This window comes from Oncorhynchus masou, chromosome 26 (genome assembly GCF_036934945.1).
Source record: "Oncorhynchus masou masou isolate Uvic2021 chromosome 26, UVic_Omas_1.1, whole genome shotgun sequence".
NCBI lineage: Eukaryota > Metazoa > Chordata > Actinopteri > Salmoniformes > Salmonidae > Oncorhynchus > Oncorhynchus masou.
In genome coordinates, this window is record NC_088237.1 from 10,182,462 (window position 1) to 10,206,862 (window position 24,401).

The 24,401-nt window shown below is 41.1% G+C and overlaps 1 protein-coding gene across 7 annotated transcripts in view; it reads left to right on the top strand.

The window, feature by feature from the left end:
* Positions 1-2,017: 2,017 nt before the first annotated feature.
* LOC135514769 (forkhead box protein P2-like) overlaps positions 2,018-24,401 on the top strand; it is a 114,408-nt gene continuing 92,024 nt past the window's right edge. For all 7 annotated transcript variants that reach the window (XM_064938340.1, XM_064938342.1, XM_064938341.1 and 4 more), the window contains exons 1-3: positions 2,018-2,433; positions 13,667-13,735; positions 14,500-14,553. The gene's annotated coding sequence lies outside the window, so the exon portion shown is untranslated. The remainder of the gene's footprint in view (positions 2,434-13,666; positions 13,736-14,499; positions 14,554-24,401) is intronic.

The following is a 24,401-nucleotide window of genomic DNA, read 5'->3' on the forward strand; positions in this document are numbered from 1 at the left end:
TGCATTTGGTATTTCTACATAAAATGACATGAAACTGACATGAGTATGATATTTACTGTACTGAATAATCAGATCAGTGTATGACCAAAGAGGGTTTCTTCCATGCCCAAATACTTTGACACAGCATTAGGTCATCTACTCAGCACACCATGGCTGACCTCAACATATATGACTTTTGATCGCTTATATGCATTTCAACATCATCAAATGCATTAGGTTAGGTCAATAATAGCTCGGTATACAATACACATTTGTTCACGTATTATAAGACATGCAGTACATACCTATGACCTGTGTGAATAAAATACACTAAATTACCAGTAGGTGGCAGCAAAGCACCCTTTTCCACACATCAGCGATATCGTTTTTTTTATATACTTCAATGACATCCGAAATGATCTTTCCTCCTATTTATAGAAATTATATGATAGAATGCTCAATCTCACTTAGAATCTTCCAAAATGTCATGGAATTGGATCTTTTACGAAAAACATATTGTATTTTAAACAATTTTAAGATTTTAATCTTCATGGTCGTTTATAAAATATATATGAATGTATTTAATGTTGTATGTAGAATATTCCCTTTTATATATTTCTCACACATGCACATACAGATTATCTGGTGTAAATTGCAAGTTTTCAATTGTTTACAAGTTTTACAATGATATGTAATATTTGTTTTTGATGTAAGATTATTGTGTATTTGTTGTGCACAACAAAACGGAACAATAAAACACCAGAAGCACATGCCTAACATTTAAACAAAGTAGAGGTTTGAACGTCACATTGAAAAATTAATGTACCTTCTTTATACACATAAAATCGGAAGCAAGTGATTTCAATCAACCTTTTAATCAACACACAATTGTTTCAGTTTCATTAAGCCGAATTTGTAATTTAATATATATATATATATATATATATATATATATATATATATATATATATATATATATATATATATATGAACATGTGTTTTTCCTGTATATATATGAAAATGTGTTTTTCCTGTATGTGTAAAACAAACAACTTTCACCCAGTATTTTATCTATAGGGAGAGTAAATAAAGACGACATACAACAGGTCAGGCCTTGAACGTCAATCTCTGCGGTCCACACCGGTCAATGCTGCAGGTTCACTGCAGTGGACAGTGCGTTATGACAAATACTTTTGACATTTCTAAAGGTTTAAAACATTAATAGATGTCTTAATAGCGCTGGTCCAATTTTAAATGTTTTACAAACACGACTGATCAAACTGCAATGGCACAAGGATTACTATTACGTATATTGATCACGCATCAATAGATCGAACGTCTTATCATCACCATGTACATGTCAACAATAGCTATATTTATAGTTTCTTTTGATGATTGTTTAAAAAAAATCTAATCTCATCCTGAATCAAAGCCTATTTTAAAATATCTATTCTTCACATGAAAATATAGTAAATAGTTATTTCAAAAGAGTAGAATTACCTAAAATATTATAACATCCCGTTAGGCTATATATTTTGCTAATGCATTTTCTTTGCGCTGACATTACCGATATGCACCCTTAGTTGGGACTGATTAGTTAGCAAATGTGCACTAAACGTTTTAGTAATTGCTGTTTGATGTATAGATGATTTATTTTCATTGTATGCACAAACCTTCCAAATAAATATCCGTATTGATGCTCACGTTGATTCATATCCGTTTAAGATCAGTAGGTTAGTCTACAAATAACAATGCATATGTTTATTATACAATATAATACACATTATTTGGATATTTAAATACGTTTCTCTCCAGTGGCCGACTTTATAGATAAATTCTACAGTAGATATGGGAGCTGGCTTCATCTGGAAACAAGATGTAACTGGCAATGGGACTGTTTGCTTATCTTTGACTTACAAAAAAAAACCCAACCGTGTAACTTCCAAAATATTTTTTTTGTTTACAAAGCAGGTGGACGTGACGTCATATGGGGGGGGGGGGGGGTTCGTAGCGCTCCAAAAAAAAAAAAAGAATAACATTCAACTCCGCGTAAGTGCCTCCCCTGGGGCTGTATTGTAATAAGATAGTCCAAAATAGTTCGTGGAATACATCTCGATGTATTGAATCGCATTGCGAAAACAAGCTACTTCTTCGCATTGCGCGTCATGCGAGAGTATTCAAACCGGACTCGGTGTACTGCCTTTTCTGTTACATTAGTAATAACAGCAGCATTGACTGGAGACAGCAGGAGTGCAAGACAACGCTTGTACGAGTGCAGCGCCAACGGAGGAATATTTGAGTTTTTATTTACTCTACGGCTTGTTGTTCATTTTTTGGTTCTGCTTTATGGTTACTTGTACAGTCACGTGTGAAGATTTCTTGAAGCTGAACGTACACCAACTTCTTCTCACGTGGTGGCTCTTGTTTTCCTGGAGGAAATAAACCTGCGTTTTGGTAAGTTTGACACAAAGTGTTTCTTTCTTTCCACCCTCTTTGAGTTTCACTGATTCTCTTCATCGATTCTTACTGTCCACTAACTTAAATGATGAAGCCAAAGTTTGTGCGGATGAACAACTTACAACTACATATTGCATATGTATGTATGTATATATATATATTACATATTTCATGTTGGTTCCTTTCATGTACTTCACACAATAGTCGACTGTGCTTTTTCGTTGCCAAGGACCCTCAAGCAACACTGTCCAGCGTGTGCAGCCAATAGGGAGGATAGAACTATTCTATAGATGACCACTGTCTCGTTGCAGCCGATATGCAACAATGTATCCTATGCCTTTATGTCTTTCTTTTCAGTATATCAAAGATGGAACTATGTGTTGCCATTAGCACTGATAACAATACAATAAAACGTTATGGAAGACCATTTTTGCACAGGTTGAAAAGTCAGGTAGAATAGTTGTAGATAACCAGTTGAAAGTAGCCTACCAATTCAGAGATGTATTAACTTATTCCGATGTTTTTGAATTAATAAAACTATATATTTTAAAATGTAATAGTCATCGTCACATTCATTCACTGGAATGGAATCTCAAAGTAGTCTCATTTAAATGTAAGAATTCAAGTTTGAAATGAAATATTTTTGTTGGCCATTGAATATAATGATCATTTGGAATGTACAGCATTCACCACTATCTTATTAATATGCCGATATTGGAAAACGTTTTTTTTCTTCTCTAAAACTAAAAGTTGAGCTATTATAACTGATTCGTTGATAATAATGTATTGCAATCTAGTTTACCATCTGCACAATGAGAATTCGCAGCAGTGTCGTTATCAGTTGCGCCACAGTTCTTACTATTATCATCACCTTCTACTACTATAGTACTACTACAGTAACTTACTTTACTATTATTTGATGTTCCTTTTTACACTACAGTTACTATTACTATTACATTACTATTGCTTCTGGCTACCAACTGCTGTTGCTGCTCAGACTACCAAAGCTTAAAATATGAAGCAAAAGTATAATAGTACAACTAGTTGTACTGTTATTGTTGTTGATGGCGATGATGATGAAGATCAATGGGTAACACCTTACCGTTGCACTCTTGCTCCATTACAGCATATTCCATATCTTCACAGCCCAGATATGAAATGAGATGCCACTTTCAGCATTATCCTCATAGTTCTTAATGAGCACGATGGACTTGTAGTTTGGACGATGGTTTGCTACACCTCGGTTAAGGACCCCCTCCCACCTCTCTACTTTAGTTAGCGCTGCACCTAAATCGATAGCCTAGGTGTAGCTTTTTTTCTTCTTATAGAAACGCTAACAAAGTTCCCACATGGCCTGTGATCAGTTTTCACCCCTGGTGGATTATCAAGACTGAACCCTTTTGTTCAAGCCGTGGGTGCACAGGTGTTCCCCAGCCTAAAATGCAGGTGTGCTTCACTGTTTCATCACTCAACACTTTCGCCCTCATTTTAGGACCATACTTTTGTCAACTCCTTGTTTGGAACCTCTGTGATCAGATGCCTGGTAGGAACTATATAAGTCTGTAGCTATAGAGGCTCCATTTCAGGGCTTTTTAGTTTGTTGTTGACGTTCACTTTTGGGAAAGTAACCGAATATTTCACTCTGCTGTCTGCATAAAGGCTATATGGTTGAATGTGGACAAATGGTATCTGGCCAGCATTAGTAGCACACTGCACTTACTATTATGTCACTCTGCATCCATTTTTTTGATTGCTGCATTTATCATTTTGTGGTTTGCTGCTACATTATGGTAATATGAAAATGAATGTCCTCCCAAGGATTAATGTGCATACGTTTATCATACCTTTCAATCATTTATCAAAATTGAAGCTGCAATATGTAACTTTTGGGGCATTCTGTCATTCTCATTGAAAGCAAGTCTAAAAAGCGGTAGATCTGTTCTATGTATGCTATTTCTATGCTTCCCGTTCATAAATCTTGTGTTTGCATCATTTACTTTTGGTTTTCTACACTACCTTCAAACAGCTGAAAATACAATATTTTTGGTTATTGAAAAGATATCGGTTTCCACAGCGGTTTAGATGGTACAATGATTCTTGACAATCTACACTATACATTGCTTGTTTTGTCACATGAACTGAAATTAGGTGAACTATTAGAATTTTAGCAACCAGGAAGTGGCAGAGGAATTTCTGCATATTGCACCTTTAAGTTTTAGATTTCAGCCGACCAGTCATAGGTTAATGCATGATTTTTTTCTCTGGTAAAAATAAATAAATGTATGCTAGTAACTGAGAAATAGTATATGACTTGTTCTGTTTTTCATGTATATTGAGTTTTCCTTTAAATCATTCAAAGTACATGTCATGCAGTGCAGTCTGTCTTTAGAATAAAGTACATATTGTTTTCTTTTAATTTATTACAGATCAACTTTGAAACAAATACCTACTTTTTCATTATATGAACTCTAGCCTCTCTCTTAGCTTTTGTATTGTATCACCACCCATCCCCCCAGCATCTCCTTTTTAATAAAACTGGCAGCTTGCTCAACCTTAGAGGTGTTGCTCTGTTTTTTGGTGGGGAAAAGGAAAAACAAAAGGGTGGAGCACCATAGTTTCATTTTGTCTAAATATGAGCATTGTACCCTGTCTGTGTTTTAATTTATGGGCAAGTCAACTCTGCTCTCTAAGCCAATTAAACTGGAAAGCTCTCTGTTTTTATCCCGTTAACTTCATAGAAATGTTTCCATGACAACCTCCATGCAAGTTAAAGCAACCAGAGGTGATCAAGTCTTTTTTTTCCCCTCCCTCCCTCCCTCCCTCCCTCCCTCCCTCCCTCCCTCCCTCCCTCCCTCCCTCCCTCTCCCTCCCTCCCTCCCTCCCTCCCTCCCTCCCTCCCTCCCTCACTCCCTCCTCCCTCACTCCCTCCCTCCCTCCAGAAAGAATGGAATTTGTGTTGACAGTTTTGGCCTTTAATGGCACTTTTGTGCTGCGTGAACATATTTGTTTACCAGGATCATATGCTTCTAGCTGTCAGCCTAGAAGAGATTGACATCTTAAGATAAAATAGTATATAGCATGCTTAAGAGGCCCCCAGGCACTGTAATTATCCACATAATGGTAATGGTGTTTTGTGTGCGCCAGTAACGAAGAGGCCAAGAGCTCAGACTTTTTTTAGTTGCGCTCTGGGTCACTTCTATAAGCTGGACTTTCTGCTGTTGTGGATAAGAAACACTGTGACTTTTCGCCAAGAAAAGCTTGTGTTGGGTGGAGTCAGAGGTTACGGATTCAACTGAGATTTGCGGTTTGACTCAAGACTCAAGGCTGGGTTAAGTGTTGTCTTTGAAACAAGTCTCAAGCCCCGACGGGTTTATTTTACACCGAGCATTTATTTGACTTTCTGGACAAGTTTGGAGGAGTGTCTCATTGCTCGTTGCGACTCATTTTAGAACAATGGAATACTGATAACTGTTCTCACTTGTCAGTTTGAAACACTTGCCAATATTTCTATTGGTGTATAACAGTCCTACATGCGGTGTTTATAAGAAAGCAAGGTTTCGAAATATCACGTTGTACGTCAACATGCCACGATCTCAGGGTTGTTGCACTACAAACAAATGACCAAACACATGTGCGCTGCAGGTTCAGCGGGTTCCCAAAACCTCATAATGACTCCTGTATTTGAACAAAGAATAGAACCTATGCAAACTGCAGCATGACTTGTGACTGATGTAAACAAACTTGCTTTACCACTAACCAACAAAGCATTGTTACCATTGCAGTCTACCAACGCAGTCCTGCTGTATCGGCTCAAGCTAAGGCCTAGCAGTAGATGCTTGATCATGACCTAGACCTTGACAATTGAACCACCTTTAAAAGGCCATTAGTTCTACCTGTTACGTGGACTTGCTGCATTTCAACCTGCATTATCTGTACAATTGTGTGATTTCTGTTTTAGTTGTTTGATTCCCATGCGAGAATAGATTTGATAGTTTTGGGTCACTTCTTGTTCACGTTTTTCTCCTGCTTTTGTGCAGCCAACACTTGTTTACTCTATATGACAGAGATGGGCAACTCTAGTCCTCGGGGGCCAGAGTGGTGACACTTTTTCCCCCATCCCTAGCACAGCTGATTAATCTAATTGCATTTTAAACTGAAGATCACTATTAGTTGATTACTGGAGTCAGTGTGACAACAATCAGGCCCCCAAGGAATGGAGTTTCTCATCCCTTCTCTATGCTATGCTCACAGCAGTGTAAAATAATGCCAGCCTTTGCTTTTCTTTAAGTCACGGTTGGATGGAGAAAGAAGGGACAGTGTACTGGACTGGTGTGAAAGAATGTGTTGGTTGCAAGGTCTTGCCCTTATATCAAAGATGGAGGGTCACTCATAGCGAACGGCAAGGTCGCCATCACTCAGGCGAAATCTGCCACCACCCTGTCTGCATCACTGTAAACAACTACTCACATCAGACAGATTGAGAAATAACAGGGCTATTGTCTTAACTCTACAATTGTTTAACGGTTCATTGAGAAACAAAATTGTGTAATGAGTCATTTCTCGATCTGTGTGCTAGCTTCATCTTACAATCTGATTCAATTGTTGGTCAAATGAACATGGCTTTTTTAAACACCTGGGGCTCATTGAAGTTGTCTTTTTATGAATTCTAGGAAAAAAAGGGAGGGAATGGCTAGTATTGATTTGAAGCAGGCATGTGCTGCTCAAACAGCAGGAACACAAACAAACACTGACCTTCCTCTCACTGGTGCTGTGTGTCTCTGAGGACAATTCTGTAGGGGAGAGAGAGATGGGGGGAGGGGGGGAGAACTGTTTATTTCCAACATGTTGTAAAAACACAGGATTTGTGAGGGTAATGCTTTTTGACAGGCACATTAGGCTGCAGAAAGAGCATCGAGCTCGGGGCTGGGGGCATATGGTGCTGCCTTCTGCCGGCGTTGCTCTACAACAAGTTACAACACTCTGGCAGGGTCACGACTGTCTCAGGCTTGTTCCTTTTGTCTCACTGGCTCGTCTAAATAAAAACAGCCAGGGAAAAAAACAGGGCTTTTGCAGCTTTTGTCTTTCAGAAATACGTGGATGCACTTTAAACGACAAAAATGACATTCTTGGCTATGATTTATTTTTTACAGTGATATAAAAGGGAGGCAATTTTCAGAAATATGCCTAGCTATTTGTTGTTGTGTCTTTGATATCATGGCCACATTATAATATCTGCTGCATGTAGGCTAGTTGATTAGATCATAAATGTCTCTAACAATCCTATTAGCACATTCTATTAGTTTGAATACTTTAATGATTTGCCAATGTACAACAGGTGACATTACAAGCGTAAAAGCTATTCACTAGCTCGCTATTAGTAACACTTCATACCAACATTTTGCCCGCTATAGAGTTTCCTCAAACTTGTCCGTGGATAGTGGGCCTAGTTCTTTTTGTCGTAGTGCCATAGTTTAATATCCTGTAATTTCCGAGGGATTGACTTGGACATCATGATGTGAGATGCTGACGCAGTGTTCTGGTTGGAACAGAGGGGATTGGTTGAGAGTAATTATAGGCTACTGTGCGGCTTGTAGGGTTCCCCTGGATGACAGGGCCATGAGCCTTCATTCAGCCACTTTTATAAAAGAAATGGCCACAACATATGGCCGCAGCAATACAATGGTTTATTTTTAGGATATTTGATGGGTGGTTTTTGATTTAGATTGTCACTTCTGGCAACCAGCAAGGCAGATGGTGTAAACTTGAGTGCCCATCAGAGCCTAAATACCTTCGGGCAGCTGCTGCTAATAAACTTTTTTTGTGCATTTATTTCCTTCTAACATGGTTTAGGTCAAGAGCAGTCAAACCTGTTACAACACCTGTTTCTGCATATGTAAATCTGTTGTTTTGTCATTTCATTAGACAAGAAAAAAAAGGCAGAGGTCACTCGTGGTTGCAAATGCAGCTGGCACTGGGCCCACTTGGCACGGTACAAAGAGAAAAGGGGGAAAATACCAAGAGAGAGAATGAGGGACGGAGGGATAAAGAAGTAGAGAACGCTGGTTTCTGTAGGAAAGCCACAAGGCCATAGGATGCTTCCTCTGTTGTAAGCTCTATATCTGGAAGGCTGCCTGCAATTCTGAAGAGAATGGAGTGGCTCCCAGAGACTACAGGACAGGGAAGAGAAGGCATTCTCTCTCTCTCTGTCTCTTTTTCTCTTTCTCCCTGTGAGAGTAGCAGTGAGGCAGGACATGCCCAGGAGCCAAAGACTGGCACATGTGTGGCTGCCACGCGCCACACGCTTCCCTCCCAACCCACCCATCATCTGGTGCCCCCCTGTGGCTCTCGCCTCTCAACCACATGTGCCAGGGTCTGTTTGGGCTCAGGGGCTAATTGTTCTTTGGTAAACTAAACTGCATGCTTGTTCGGCCCCGACATTAAAACCGAGATGGGAATGAAGATCGCGCTCTTTTTAAAGCAGTTATTCTTCATGAAATCTTGAAGGTTTCGTTTATAATCTGGTCTGTGTAGCAGAATGTAACAAATACACCATGAAATGAAAGGTTATTGCCTAAACGTTGTTCGAAAGCTTGGAAGATTAGTGTTTTTTCTGTGCAGAACTCGAGCAGGGAACATAATATGGCTCATTCTTGCATTTGGATGTCATGCTCCTTGTGAGAAATGGATTGACATGCGTCCAGAAACCATGTTTATTGCCTTGTCTTTCCATCTGTCCTCCATCCTTTGGTGATAATGAGGTATTTGAGGCACTTAATGTTGAAGTGTTGCTGATGTTGATGCTGTGAAGCCAATGTGTAATAGAATACATTATATTCTGTCCCACTCTATTCCACTGTCTCCAGTAGTCTTGACAAACCTGGGGTTGTATTGGCCCCATGCAGTGAGCTGGTCTCATGTGGCCCTACAGAGCCACACCTCCTATAGCTGTGGGTTGTTCTGATTTGTAGCGCTTCCTCTTTCTCTTCACACAAGCAGCCAGACAGGAAGCATTAAAAACAGGCACAAACCCCCTCTGATACGGGAGTTCATTAGAGATGGGCCTTTGATGGGCCTCCTTTTTAAGTGACTACGGTTTCAAATACCTTGATGTAGAAGCTTAAGAAGCTATTGTGCAGTAAGCCCTCCTTTTGATGCGACTTATTTAGATCTGCATAGTAAATCAAGGAGAGTAAATAGCCAGGCAGCAGATGGAATCACGGAGATAAGGCCCCGGCCCCGAACAATCACGTTTGTATTTTGTTATGATGTTGACAGCAGCTAAAACTCACTAATCTAGCTCCACTGATCTGCATTTCAAAGAAATCTCATTTAGCAGCGGGGAGGATAAAGTTCTTCTCATTGTGTCCGTTTTATTGCGTTCTCCGTTAATTTATCTGCTGGCAGATTTAACGTTCACCGGGGCTCGGGGAGGGTGAGAGGAGAGAGAGCGGCGTGCGCTGTGGCAGCGGCATTGCAGAGAGTCGAGGTCTTAAAGTCTGTGAATGCGGTAGCGTCTAGACTGTGAGCCCAAGGTAATTACACGTCCGGTGATGAATAGAATGAGTTTGAAGACTCATCTTTGTTCGGGGGCCTGAATTGCTCGCCTAGCACCGATAAGGAGCATTTGGTTCCCTGTAGAAAATATTATTGGCGGTAACTTTTCCGTAAGCCCCCACGGTCGTAACACAGGGACGGTATTTACGTTAAAGATAAAATGATTGTGTACAGTAATCTGACTTGTTAGCATAATGTCCCTCTTTCATCCACATACTCTTCTTCTATAGCCGCTGTGGAGGTATTTCTGCTTTCTGTTTTAAATAGTTTATCTTGACTAAGCGCAGCGCTTTATGTAAATAGCCAATGGTATTATTAGGCCCCTTGAATGCTTGAATGCAGTCTGTATTTATAAGTTGATAGAATTTAAAGATCATTTTTGTATTTAGGCTAAGCGTAAAGATATGTGTGATATTTGTAAATCTCTTGAATTGGTCACACAGACTAAGAGCATTCTTGTTGCTTTTCCTCATGAATAGGGTATTACGGCTTCACAGGCCAACGCTATATTAAATTTAACTCGGCAAGACATTTTGGATGAATGGAACAATTACTGAAAATGATGTTTTTATCCAACTTGTAAGGCGGTGACATTCTACCTGAATATTTATTCAGACAAATATAGCTAAGTGTTAAGTAGTTTGATTCAGATTTGGTGTGTCATTAGTCCTTTATTGCATGTTTACTAAGCCTTCATGCTAGTACTAAACAGTACAGTGTTTTCTTTTGAAGTACATCAGTACTAGATTAGATGATTGTGTACGCTAACAGAAACATCACCATGCCTATTTTCACAATAGACAGTACAGCATGGAAGGGGAGATTTGTATCCCTTTTCCACTGCATAAATGTTACACAGAAATCTGTGTGCACTGTGCAACACGTCTTTCCACAAACTGAAACAGTAAAAATAATGGAACTTGGCAGGTTTTGTTTTCCGAGGTGCCCTTTGGGCTGAGGGCTTTTTGTACAGTTCAGAGAGCACATTCCACAGGATTCAGCAGTTGCTGGTTGCCTTCAGGGGTCATTGGAATTTGGGAAGAAAAAAAAGAAAGAAAAATTCTACAGGAACATCCAGGCTAGGCCATTGGTCCATGTGTCTTAAGTATCAGAGAGAGAGAGGCTGCCTGTAAAACGCTCGCTCAACCACGAGGGGAATTCAAATGTTGCGAGGGGTCAAGTGCTTAAACATGAAGTATAGGCATTAAAACGTCTGAGAGGTTATGTGGCTGCAGTTTGTAATTTTTACGGTAATGTAACAAAACATAGCAAACATTAGTAAGATGCATGTGGAAATAACAGATTGAGGATTGAGGATTGTTTTTATACAGAATTGCAGGTAGGTGTATTATAAGGACATGGGACATGTCATTATTGTCGTCAAAACCTGTCATTTACTGGTTGATCATTTAAGTCTTCAAGGCAATGCACCCTTTCGCTTGGGGGAAAAACACTTCACATATTTTTCTTTAATGTATACTGTACATTACCTAAATTCTGAAGGTCACCTCTCATCTTTCTTACACAGACACACACACATGCACAGACACACACACACCCACAAGTACACCCCTCCTTTTTTTTGCACAGACTCACATGCACACAAAAGCACTTACTCGCACACATACACACACACAAGCATACATTCACATGCACTAGAGCTGGGGGATATGGTCAAAAATAGATATCATGATAAATTGCATAAACAAAAATATTTATTATCCTTTAAACTACAACTACTGCTATTAGTTTGACGGTTGTAGTCATCAATTGTACCATTTAACAATCACCCATATTAGCAAACGCATTTAATTACAAATGTCACATTTCTCTAGTATAGGCTATGTATAGTAATGAAGGATATCTGTAAAATGCCTGCGGTAAGCTTTCTAAGGCGGAACCCCTCGACAACATTCCGCTGAAAAGGCAGTGCGCGAAATTCAAAAATATTTTTGGGAAATGTATAACTTTCACACATTTCACACATTAACAAGTCCAATACAGCAAATTAAAGATAAACTTCTTGTTCACCTACCCATCGTGTCCGATTTCAAAAAGGCTTTACTGCAAAAGCACAACATATGATTTTGTTAGGTCAGAGCCAAGTCAAAAAAACACAGCCATTTTTCCAGCCAAAGATAGGAGTCACAAAAAGCAGAAATATAGACAAAAATTAATCACTAACCTTTGATGATCTTCATCAGATGACACTCATAGGACATCATGTTACACAATACATGTATGTTTTGTTCGGTAATGTGCATATTTATATCCAAAAATCTCAGTTTACATTGGCACGTTACGTGCAGCAATGTTTTGATTCCAAAACATCCGGTGATTTTGCAGATAGCCACATCAAATCCCAGAAATACTCATAATAAACATTGATAAAAGATACAAGTGTTATTCACATAATTAAAGATAGACTTCTCCTTAATGCAACCACTGTGTCAGATTTTTAAAAAACTTTACGGAACAAGTATAATCTGAGAACGGCGCTCAGAGCCCAATTCAGCCAAAGAAATATCTGCCATGTTGGAGTCAACAGAAGTTAGAAATAACATTATAAATATTCACTTACCTTTGATGATCTTCATCAGATTGCACTCCCAGGAATCCCAGTTCGACAATAAATGACTGATTTGTTCCATAAAGTCCATCATTTATGTCCAAATAGCCACTTGTTGTTAGCGTGTTCAGCCCAGTACTCCATCTTCATGCGGCGCGAGCACTACGTCCAGACAAAAACTCTAAATGTTCCGTTACAGGTCGTAGAAACATATCAAACCATGTATGGAATTAATCTTTAGGATGTTTTTAACATAAATCATCAATAAGGTTCCAACCTGAGAATTCCATTGTCTGTAGAAAAGCCCTGTAACGAGAGCTAACTCTGTCGGGACCGCGCTTCACGAGCCTGAGACACTCTGCCAGACCCATGACTCATTCAGCTTCAATTCCCCCTCTTTCATAGCTGAAGCCTGAAACAAGTTTCAAAAGACTGTTGACTTCTAGTGGAAGCCTTAGGAAGTGCAACTTGACCCCATAGACACTGGGAATTCGGTAGGGCAAGCTTTGAAAAACTACAAACCTCAGATTTCCCACTTCCTGGTTGGATTGTTCTCAGGTTTTCGCCTGTCATATGAGTTCTGTTATAATCACAGACATGATTCAAACAGTTTTAGAAACTTAAGAGTATTTTCTATCCAATACTAATAATAATATGCATATATTAGCATCTGGGACTGAGTAGGAAGCAGTTCACTCTGGGCACGCTATTCATCCAAAAGTGAAAATGCTGCCCCCTATCCCAAGGATAAGTGATCGGTATGGTCGGTGTCGATCATTTTCGGTTTATCGTACCAGCTCTAACATGTACACACAGTCACATACTCACATGCATACAGTCACCTAACAGGCAAATCCAGGTGTACTTTGTTGTTCCCAAGTTTATTGCTTTCCCCTGAAAGCTAATAACTCATAGCTCATGTGCAAGAAAAACCTACCCACATTTATCCTATACATGTTTGCACAAGCACAAGCGGGGGGGGGGGGGGGGCATTTACAATTTACTATGTGTATTGGAAACTTGGTTGATAATGTTTTACTGTATGGGAACATGCTTTTGATTAATGATTTCTCTCTGATCTGCTCTCCCCCTGTATATCCTCTACAGACATCTCTGGACTGGATTCCTTCCCCTCCTGAGACAGACGGACAACAACCACACGTTTTCACCCTCGGGGTAAGTACTACAAGCTTTTCATGTCCTGTCAAAGGATTTCTGCCTTTGGACTGATAAGGCAGAATTTGACAATTGTTAACGTGCCGTGTGTAACTGTGTAACTTGACTTAATTTTCCCCATCCAAGATCATTAATCTCAGGTGTCGTGCATAACTTTGAGGGCACCGATGGCCAAATCTTAGACTTATGCATAAAATAAACAATTCTTTCTAGATTTTCAGTGTTCAAATGGATGAGACTTGTCTGCGCCTCCTTATTTTCAATGGACATGACACATCTAATCTTAAGGACAAAGGTGTTTGATTTTGTTCTAGTTTCTTTACTTGTACCTGGGCAGGAGTGTTACGCTAAAGCCCAGCTGAGGTGCAGTTACCTCCATAGAAAAATAACAGATCTTCGTCTGCCCACCATGATAGAATCCCACCTCTGCAGTGAAACCTGTCAGGTTGTGCCTGTTTGGTCTTCACACTTCATAGACTTCCAATCTACTGTCGTTTTTTTTAAAGTTATGACATGCATTAGATCCAACCAACGTGGACTGGGAGGAAGGATATCTGAAAGTCTTCTTAGTGAATGTTGGGAAAGCTACCTCGACGCCCGTGCTTAATTGAGAATGACCCCGTCCTAACACATCACAATAAACAAGGGGTTATTAACACCGAGAAACTCAGAAGTGTTTGAATGTGTTTATGTTGAACATGCATGAAGGTGGTGTTGAACATGCACTAGCATGTTAGCTCATAACAAATGTTCTTTTTGTCTAGGATGAAATATGCAACGGATGTAAGAAGGGCCGCCACGTTCTGAAGTCCAAAGTGGTGAGTCATTACTGCCTTTTACACTGATCGTCTGCATGCCCTTGTGTTGTGTGTGTGTGTCTTCTGATTATTGTCCGATCTGAACAGTCACATCCACTGCCAATTCCTGTTGAGATCAGCTCTAGGGATTCACTTGCGCTGGTCTTTCGGGACTGGAGGTACAAGACAACTCCTATCAAGTGACGAAGCTCGTTCAGAACTTCAAGTGGAGAAGTGGAGATGCATGAATCCCCGGGAGACACGGTTCATAAGTCAATCCTCCGTGCACAATTCTACGTACAGTAACGAGTGGGAGATGCGTGTGTGTCCTACTGTACTGTAACGTCACCCAGTGGCACAACTCAGAGCTTCTGTAGCCCCTTAGATTCCCAATGAGATTCTCTATGAGACACCCAGCGGTGATATCTGAGGCAGTTTGTCGTCACCAAGTCAGTAGAAAACCAGCATAAAGAATCCCAGCCAGCACAGTAAGTGTGACACACACTGATTATGTGACTGCTACTACGGCGGAGGACTGCCGTCATGACTAATGTGTCCCCACAGCAGCCAGACTGAGACAGACACACAAGTGTCTCAGACTGAATAGAACATTGCCAGACGGTAAAACTGCAGTAGCGATTGGGGAGGAGAAGCCTCATCATCGTGAGGGGAATGAGGGGATGGAATTTAGCCGTAATTGGATGGGGGATAGATATCGAATGCTAACTTGACAATGGGTGATTGTTCAGTGAGCACAGAACAGTTGAAGTGAATTGCTTTGCAGGTAAAATCAAATGTAAAAGTACTGGCTTCTGTGTTTGTAGCCCTCCATAACTTCTCTACTATCAATTATTTGTGTAATTAAATGTGTGCTGTAGGTAATTCTCCAGTATTTTCATAGAAGTCACCCCATAAAGTTCTGAATTTGAAAAATGTTGTGAAAAAAGTCAGGGCTTGTTTTGATCTTGTTGCGGAGGAGAACTACTCTTAGACAGGTTATTTCCTCAATCCCAGCCACTGGTTTATTTTCATATTTTGACCCAGTCTGAGGAAGAACATCTATTTATCTCCATATTCAGCTGCAGAGTTTTACCTTTGAGGTTCAAGTATGATTCAAGTGAGGCATCTAGGAGCCAAGCGGAGCGAGGGGCTGGGTTAGGGTGGCTCAGCTCAGCTGTAGGCCTCAGCACCAGCCCACATCCCAAGAGTCACATCTTCACAAGACTAAGCAGAAGCGAGATTCCCTTCTCTCTTCCACCTAAAAGAGATTTTACTATTCGTTTTTCAGTTGTTGAGCATCACATTTCAATCTTCAAAGATGAACTCTTAAAGCATATCTGTTCTGGAACAGAAGCCCTCTAATCATCCCAAAGAAGTATAATTGACCTAACTTTCCCATTACTGTGAATGTACACATATATCAAATCTACAGCATTTAAAGCATATCACTGGCTAGTTTATAGAAGCAGGCCACGGACGGATGGCTTTGCCTCAGACTTCCAATTTGGAATTGATTTCTTGTTATGATCAGAGCTTCTGTCATTTAATTTCCAAAATCCTAAAGGGTTTTCTGAGCCAAGGAGCCCGGCTGGCTTCCCCCTGAGTAGGAGAGGGTAACCTCCACGGGTCTTTACCCTGGACACCCTGACTACTGAGGAGGGAGAAGAATCAAAGGGACTTGACTCGTCCCTATTGGCAGGCTCCATTGTGGGTCAGATGTGGGATTGAAGAGGATGGGGATGGAGATCAGGCGAGGGACGTTTTTCTAATCTTTATCCACCATTAACTCTGGCGCCCAGTGTGTGGCTGGGATCAGGTCATTGGTCAATCCCCCATTCAGATCCACCCCGGAATATTTCAGAGTTAAGCCCCGTCTACAACAAAAAAACTATTACTCATCAAACATTCACTTTCTCACTCTCCGGTCCTCCCAGGGATCTGCCTGCCTCCCATTCTTCCCTTCCTTCTTCTATTCCTCTCTTTATGGTCCACTGTTTTGTCTTCCCACTTGGAGGGGGGGAAAAAAGAGTTGACGTTTTGGAACTTCGCCAAGTTTCCATATTCCTGTTTAATGAGGTTTGGTTTGGGGTCTGATAGTGTCATGCTGTGAGCAAATTGGACCAAGAGTGGACCCACGTCCTACTCTTTACAACTCTTTGGTTGGATTAGGAGTTGGGAGTTTAAAAAAAATAGAATTCTGGAATTGTACTTTGCCGCACAGGAAATATATATTCACACCTCATACCTATTTTCAACCTTCCCCTTGTCCTTCATTTGGTGCAAGCACACCATGTGTAACCTATTGCTTATCCACAGTATGTTCCTTCAGTTTCCAAAGTCTAACAAGGTAGACTTAAAAAAACAAACATCTAACTTCAAATCTATTTTTATCAAGAAAGACCTTGGCGCTGATATGTTATCTCCTTGCCTTTTCAATCCATTTAGTTTGTTCTAAGGTTTATTTGCCTCTCCTCCTACCTGTTCAGAAGAGGAGTAATGAGGACCCAGAAAGAAAAGGAGAAAGAGGCGTCTAGAATAGATCAAGCGTAGAAGAGTGTTTGTCCGGAGTGGACAGTTGCCATGAGAATAGAGTTACAGAAGGGGGCGTCTCTACCTAGCTGCCATGCCTCCTGATGGAGAAGACACACTGACTCAATGAGAGTATTGATCCGGAGAGGAGAGGAGGGGGGTATGCTAATCAACAGTGTGAATGGCCACGGATGCAGTCCTGGCGGGGCGACTAGTCAGTCAGCCAGTCAGTGTCTCTCTAAAGGTCTCGAAGCCTGATCAGATCACACTGGGGGTTGTGGCCCCTTATAGACCCCTCATAGGATAAACTATAGGACTTAAGTTCACCTCCCCATTCAGCATGCATTGGTCACTGCTTGCTAAGTACTTTGGACATGACTGATTGCAGATATTGTATGCACAATCATACTTTTTTTTATAAACGAGATGCATCTGGTGTTTCACATGTCATTCTTTCCCTCCAACTTAATTGGGAAAGAGCCTGGGCGCGGAATCCCAGACTCATGGCATGTTTCCAAGTGCCTGAGATTATTATGAAACAAAACCCTCAAAAAGCATGACATCAGAGCGACTTGACATCGGTTTGAACTTGTTGTTTCAGGTGGGAAGAATTCCCGAGTCGCTTCAGTTGCAGGTGATCGTGTCCGATGAATTGGTTTCACATAGTTTCGCCTTCTTTGTGGCAGGTCTAATGTTGATTATCGCGACAGTTTGAACCTGTGTGTTATCGTCGCAGCATTCATGAAACAGGGTCGTTTTTTTTTTCTAAACGTATACTGTTGTTATCGGTTTCTATCTGCTTCCTTCGGATTAAGATAGGTGGGGATTTGTCAATACAATGTTGGCCAATCATGTTGATAGAATGTATGTGTTTTATGAATGTATGTGTCCTCCTAAATCTTTAAATACAGTCATAAATCAATACATGTGCCGCGCAGAAAAGAATACCCATGACCCATTTTGAATGAACTGAGGCTGAATCCTATGTGGAAGTTGAACCAAAGTGAAAACATTGAGTAAATTTTGTCATGGAATAAATACACTATTAGCAGCAATTGGTTTCTAAGAATCATACATTTTTAAAGCTTTGAAGAAATGGAGTCTGAAGGATTCCGGCCTCCTGCGGGGTTGTGAGACTCTCAGATTATTGGAATAATTGGCCACAAAGAAGGTTCATATAAATGTAAATTAGAATACATTTATTCAGTTATGAGAACTTTTTTTAATACTAATCCAAATATATAGTAATTATTCACCGACACGACCAGGTTTACATCTTTCATTTTGATATTATACTTCAGTAGCAGCCCAAAGTGTAGCATGTTTTTGTTTTGAAACACTAAGGAAAACTTAACTCAAATGATTACGATGACACATTTGGCATCAAAATGTAGTGTTGTGTGTGTTTGCTCTTCAAGTTAAGATCCTGTAGATATTTTTCCTTGCTTCAAATCGAGCCCCAGTCACAGCCATTGCAAAAGCTTTTACTACAGAGGCAACAAGTCAACTGCTTTGTTCATTATTATGGTCATTTGATAGGGGTTTGCAAAGAGATACAGAGGGGAGGGGGGGGGGGAATACTACAAGCGCCTTGAATCCCACTTCCCCCGGATACAAACCACAAGCCGAGACAATACGTCACTTGCTACCTGCTTTTCCCAGAATGGCCAGAAAGCATCTGTCTACGTGTCGAGATGACAAGTCGACAACTCTTTTGATTTGAGACAAAACCCTGGCAGGAGTTGGCATGTGGAATCTAGATATGTTGACAAACTTGGCTCCCCCTCTGAATGAGGTTTCTGATTACAACTCATCATGCGTGGGAATTTCAGTGTGCCCCCAGCCCTCTCCGAGCGGTGCCTCTCGGGCAATCATGTGGTCATACTACCTGACTCTGTGCTGCTCAGAGTGCAGTTGACAAAAACAGCCTGAGGCACGTCATGTGGAAAGCATTCAGTCTGTATACATACATCCTGTCTGCAGCACCTCTCGGGTTAAGTGAATGAAGCATTCAGTCTGTATACATACAGCCAGTCTGCAGCACCTCTCGGGTTAAGTGAATGAAGCATTCAGTCTGTATACATACATCCAGTCTGCAGCACCTCTCCAGTTAAGTGAATGAAGCATCAGGCTGTCTGTTGGTCCTGCTCACCTGTGAAGGGAAATGGTGTGTGTGAGTGTGTGTGTGTGTGTGTGTGTGTGTGTGTGTGTGTGTGTGTGTGTGTGTGTGCATGTGTACTTGTGTGTCCAACTTTCCCTCCTAGAGAGTCTCTCAGTTGTACTCTGCCACAGCAGTTGAGTTCCACTCCTTCTCATGTCATGTAAAATGAAGGTCCCGGTCAGTGAGAGCTTTCACCTGTCAGTCATCCTGAAGAGGCCCTGGGGTGTGGAGCTGCTCACCTGTGTTTATTGTACAATACCTGCTCTGCTCTACCCAGGGAGCACGCTCTCTCTCTCTCTCAATACCATACTTCTTTCTTTCTCTCTCGCTCTATCTCCCGCACTTATCTTATTCTCTCTCTCCATTTACCCTCTCTTTCTCTCTTTTCCTTCACCCCCACCCTTTCTCTCTTCCCGCTCCCTCCCTTTATCCATCTCTAGTCTCCCTTCTCCCCTCTCTCCTCCCTCTGTCCCCTCCTCCCGCTCTCCCTCCCTTTGTGTTATTAGAGCCCTCTCACTCACTCGGTTGCTTACAGCTCAGCCTGTCTGCAGCGTTGCTCCCTCCGCTGCACCTCGCAGAGCACACACACACACTGCTGCGCTGGCTTTAATGCAGACTGACGCCGCTGCCATAGGACTGATTGAAACTCGTGTCTCAAAGTTACTAATGCTCACTGAACCATTTTATTGAAGATAAAGTAAATAAAATAGGTTGCCGTCTGAGAATTCTCTGGAATAGACTGGAATGATCTGGAAGGTAAAACACACTCACTCACTGGCAGGCCGACAGGCACACACGCACGGATGCACACACACGGCCGCATACACACACACACGCACCCAAACACACACATGCACGGACAGTGAAGAGGCACAACTCCTGTTGGCTCATAGAGTTTTGTTGATGGACTGGGTGGTGGAGGTGGGATGGTGATCAAGAGGTGTGAGGAGACTGAGAGGTATTTTCTATGGCTCAGGAATTTCACAAGTCCATTGTTTTTTAAGAGGCTTTGCAGAAAGCGAACAGTGATTTAAAGCCTGATGTAGGGAATGCCACCCAAACGTTAACCATCTATAGATTGTACTGTATAGCTTCCTTGTCTAGTCATACTATTGTGATGAGGTAGAGTACGTACATATGCATGTATGATGTATGTGGATGAATGACTATCATAAGTCATTGTATGCTTAGGGTGGATGACACATTGTGTATTGAAAAGTTGCTTACATTATTTGCATGAAAAAGGAGAACGTCTTCAGGGCTCTCATCTATTTGTATATTGTTGGTTAGTGGTAGGAAACGGTCCTAAAGCAAATAGCCCCTGTGTCATAAAACTCTTATTGAGTTTTTCCATTACTCTTCAACTTGTGACGACACATACAGCTCGAAGGGTGCACGTCAGCCAAAGAAGTTCATGTCATTTATTTCTGTTGAACTTTAAACCTCCTTGCCTTTTCTTTCCCATTTATATTTAAATGTATTTTATGAATAGATGGACTAAGTGTGTTGGTTGAATCCCTGAACCAGTCATTGTTGCTTCAGGTTTAACCAAATCACATACAAATGATCATTGTGTTCATTTCTTACACTTCTTGTAGACCACTATGGACCCCTCGCTTAAAGAACCAGCTACCTTTCATATTCTCAACCTGGAATTATGTCAAATTCCCCTTGTGTTTGATACGATTCCTTTCTGCGCTGTAAAGTGGTATAGGTGACACGGGAATACATTTGCCATTGTGCTCAATAATAAATACTCTTCCAGGTCTTACTCAGTTGGCTGCTCACGAAAGAGCGTTTGGACTCTGTGTGCGTTGTCGCAAGGCGCCCGGGGTCATTCAGGCTCTCTTGCTTTTGTCAAATATTTCTGTGCTGTGATAGTTCTCTCATTTATTTAGTGAATAGTTTGGGGTGGATAGAGAGAGAGAGAGAAATAGAAATAGTTTGGACATTATGTAAATGATGGCATGGGTCTCATAATCTCACATGTATTCATCATAGCAAGCATTGGACCCTGTGATACTGCCTTCCATCTTTACCATTGTTCGCATTTCACCCCTCTTACTGTTCCTCTCAATGGCTGTACCAGGCTTTAATCCACCCTGCCTTTCCAATGACAATGTTTACCACCTATCATTCAATAAGAGACCGACAAGCACACAATTGCCTTTGTCAGTAAATGCTACATGAATGCACCCGAGCCAGCCACAGAAGAAAGGTACTGTTAGCGGTATGAGGATAAGGTTGAATGGAAAGGTTAGTTTGGTGTGTGTGTGCATGCGTGTTTGTGCGCGCGTGTGTGTGTGTGTGTTAACCCCTCACATGTGTTAACCCTTAAACCTTTAAACCATTAAAAGTGTTTAACCATACACTGTTTGAAAAAAGGGCTGTCCTCATAGGAGAACCCTTTTTGGTTCCAGTTAGAACACTCTGTTGAAAGGGTTCTAACTGGAACCCAAAACAGTTCTACCTAGAACCAAAAGGGTTCTACCTGGAACCAAAAATGGGTTCTTCAAATGATTCTCCTATGGGGACAGCGGAAGAACCCTTTTGATTCTTGATAGCAGTTTTGTTTCTAAGACTGTGTAGTTCCACGTAGGCTAGACAACAGCATATGTTCCTGGCATTAGCCAGAGATTAGCCTGTACAGGCCCTTTGGAAAGTTGTCTGTCTACAGAACAACACACTGACATCACAACATTAGGTAATTATTGCCTGTAAGTAGGGATTAGAATGTGGATGTTGACAGTAAATTGGCTCTCTGCATGTGTGTTGAATGCACCTTTGTGTGGATCAGACACACTAATGCACACAGGCAAAGTATCTGCAGGCACATACTAGAGTAAGCCTCACCCCCCAGTGTCCCTCCCCCGCCCCTTCCTCCATATCTACAGATCATCACTAAATATGTCTTTATTTTACTCACTCGCCACGTCGCCGTGTCTCTTTCTGTTTGTGAGATTATGCATTATAAGTAAGCTAATGAGGTTTCTAAAAATAAAGATTTGTTCAGACTCCTACAGTATGATGAAGGCCAGATGTTTGTCTTGGCGTGTTTTTGCTTCTTTTTTAAAAATAATTTGTTTTCCTTTCAAGTGTCTTGACAGAAATAAAGATTAGCACTACAGTATAGCTGCTAACAACCATTAAGTGTTTTCACCATTGTGTCACACAGTGTTCCTCGGTGTTTCCCCCCCACCCCCACCCCTTCCTTCGCGCCGAAGCAGTGAAAATGAAAAACAATCATTCTGACCTCTGGCGACCCTTCGTGACACACAGTCAGTTAAATGGTTTGTAAGACGTTTAATTACCAAATGGTATAATCGTTATTCATCTCATCATTAGATGTATGATATTAAGTGAATTGCCTCCCCTGAGTACTGTGTTTCACAGATCAATAGATTTAGACAGGGCTGGAAGGAAGGGGGAGGTTTAAACACTGGATATAAACAGACACACTTTCTCTCTGTGATACCCTCACTCATTTATTTATGTAATTAGCTTTTATATAGGTTTAATTATGCACATTTTCACTCCACACTCGGGGATGGCGGCAGTGTCTACACCTCGTTTTCCATGGTCTATACATCCTCGAGTGCATATTTGTCCCGGGTGTAAGGACGTGTAACAATAGGCAAGGTTATGTATTTTCATAAATTGTTTGTATTCTCTTGTTAGTTGGAATTCTTACGTTGCACTGTACACACAATGTAATTGATATGAGCATTGCTTAGAAGGCATTTCATGATTCTTAATTATCTGTGTCTCCAAGAGGTGCTAAGAAATGCCTACATTTAGATAGTGAGCATAAACCAGTGTGCATCTGGTAGACTGGGGACCTTGGTAGTTGGGGACCTATTAATTGGTTGCACCTCCGTCACTTGGTCACGTCATGCCATTGTTCTGAACGTTCTCCAGCTGCTCTCCACCATAGTGGTGCCCAACCATCGTGAAAAGCCCAGGCATTCTGAACAGAGGCTAATGACTGTTTCATCTAAATCACACTATAGTGCCTGGAAATACGATGACATTGCTGAAGTGGGCAAATATTTAGTGGGAAACAACTTTACCATCATTATCATGTGGTCAAATTTACTTTATACAGATGGCAATGTTGTCATTAGCTAGCAAAGTTTGCAAAAAAAATAAATAAATGCTAGCGATACTAACGTTAGCTAGCTAATATCCGGTGGTCTCGCATTGTGCTGCGTCTAAAGTCAATCTGGCGACATAAAAATGACGACCAAAGGTTTTCCTGCAAACTATTTCCCTCATTGTATTTCCAAGCCACTGTTATGCACTTGAGGATGAAATCTTCAACAGCGCTCATTGACAATAGAAATCCCTGTCGGGCATCAGTCCTAAAACTAATGTTCCCAAAAATATTGTGATGCAGTGTGCAACTCATGAATAGCCGCAATTCAGAGCAGCCACCACCACTGCCCATAGCTAGATATCCATTATGTAACTAAAGCACCTTTACTGAACCAGCCAATACATTCAGTCACATTACCTACTGCCATTTTGTTACCTGCTCCAGTTATGCTCTACATTAACAGAGGGGCCATGCAACAGGATTTGAATGGTAGTTATTCCATTTGTTCTCTTGTGCCTTCAACTTCCGCTGGAGTGTATTAACACCGTCCCAGTCTACTGAACTACCCATCGCCTACACACTGTACTGGCTATATCTTTCGTCGGATTTATGAAGATATCTATTTGAAAAACCTTTTTGAATATCTGTAAATATGTGCAAGTTAGTCAGTGGCAAATACCTTACACAAACACTGATCACTACAGTGAAGGCTTAAATATATCTTACTGTTACTTGCAGAGCTCTAATCAGAAGGGGGGGGGGATCTGTCTGTCTTAGCACTTGAGGTATCCTCAGAAATTTCACTTGATGGCACTGTTTCCTTTTTCCTCCTCTGCGCCCCCGGCCCAAGCAACAGGGGATGTTTTATGTATGTACCGCACGCTCCAAAAGAGCCTGGATCCCTCTTCTACTCCTGAGACAGAGTGGCTTTCCTTGGCTTTATCTATGGCTCCGGGAAACAAGTTAAGGAGGAACACTCACAAACAAAACAATACTTGAATTTGTTCAAAAGTAGGTTATGATATTACTTCAAACCTGATAGTTGAGTATCAGTGTGGCCGAGTACTTGTCTTATTTCAGGTG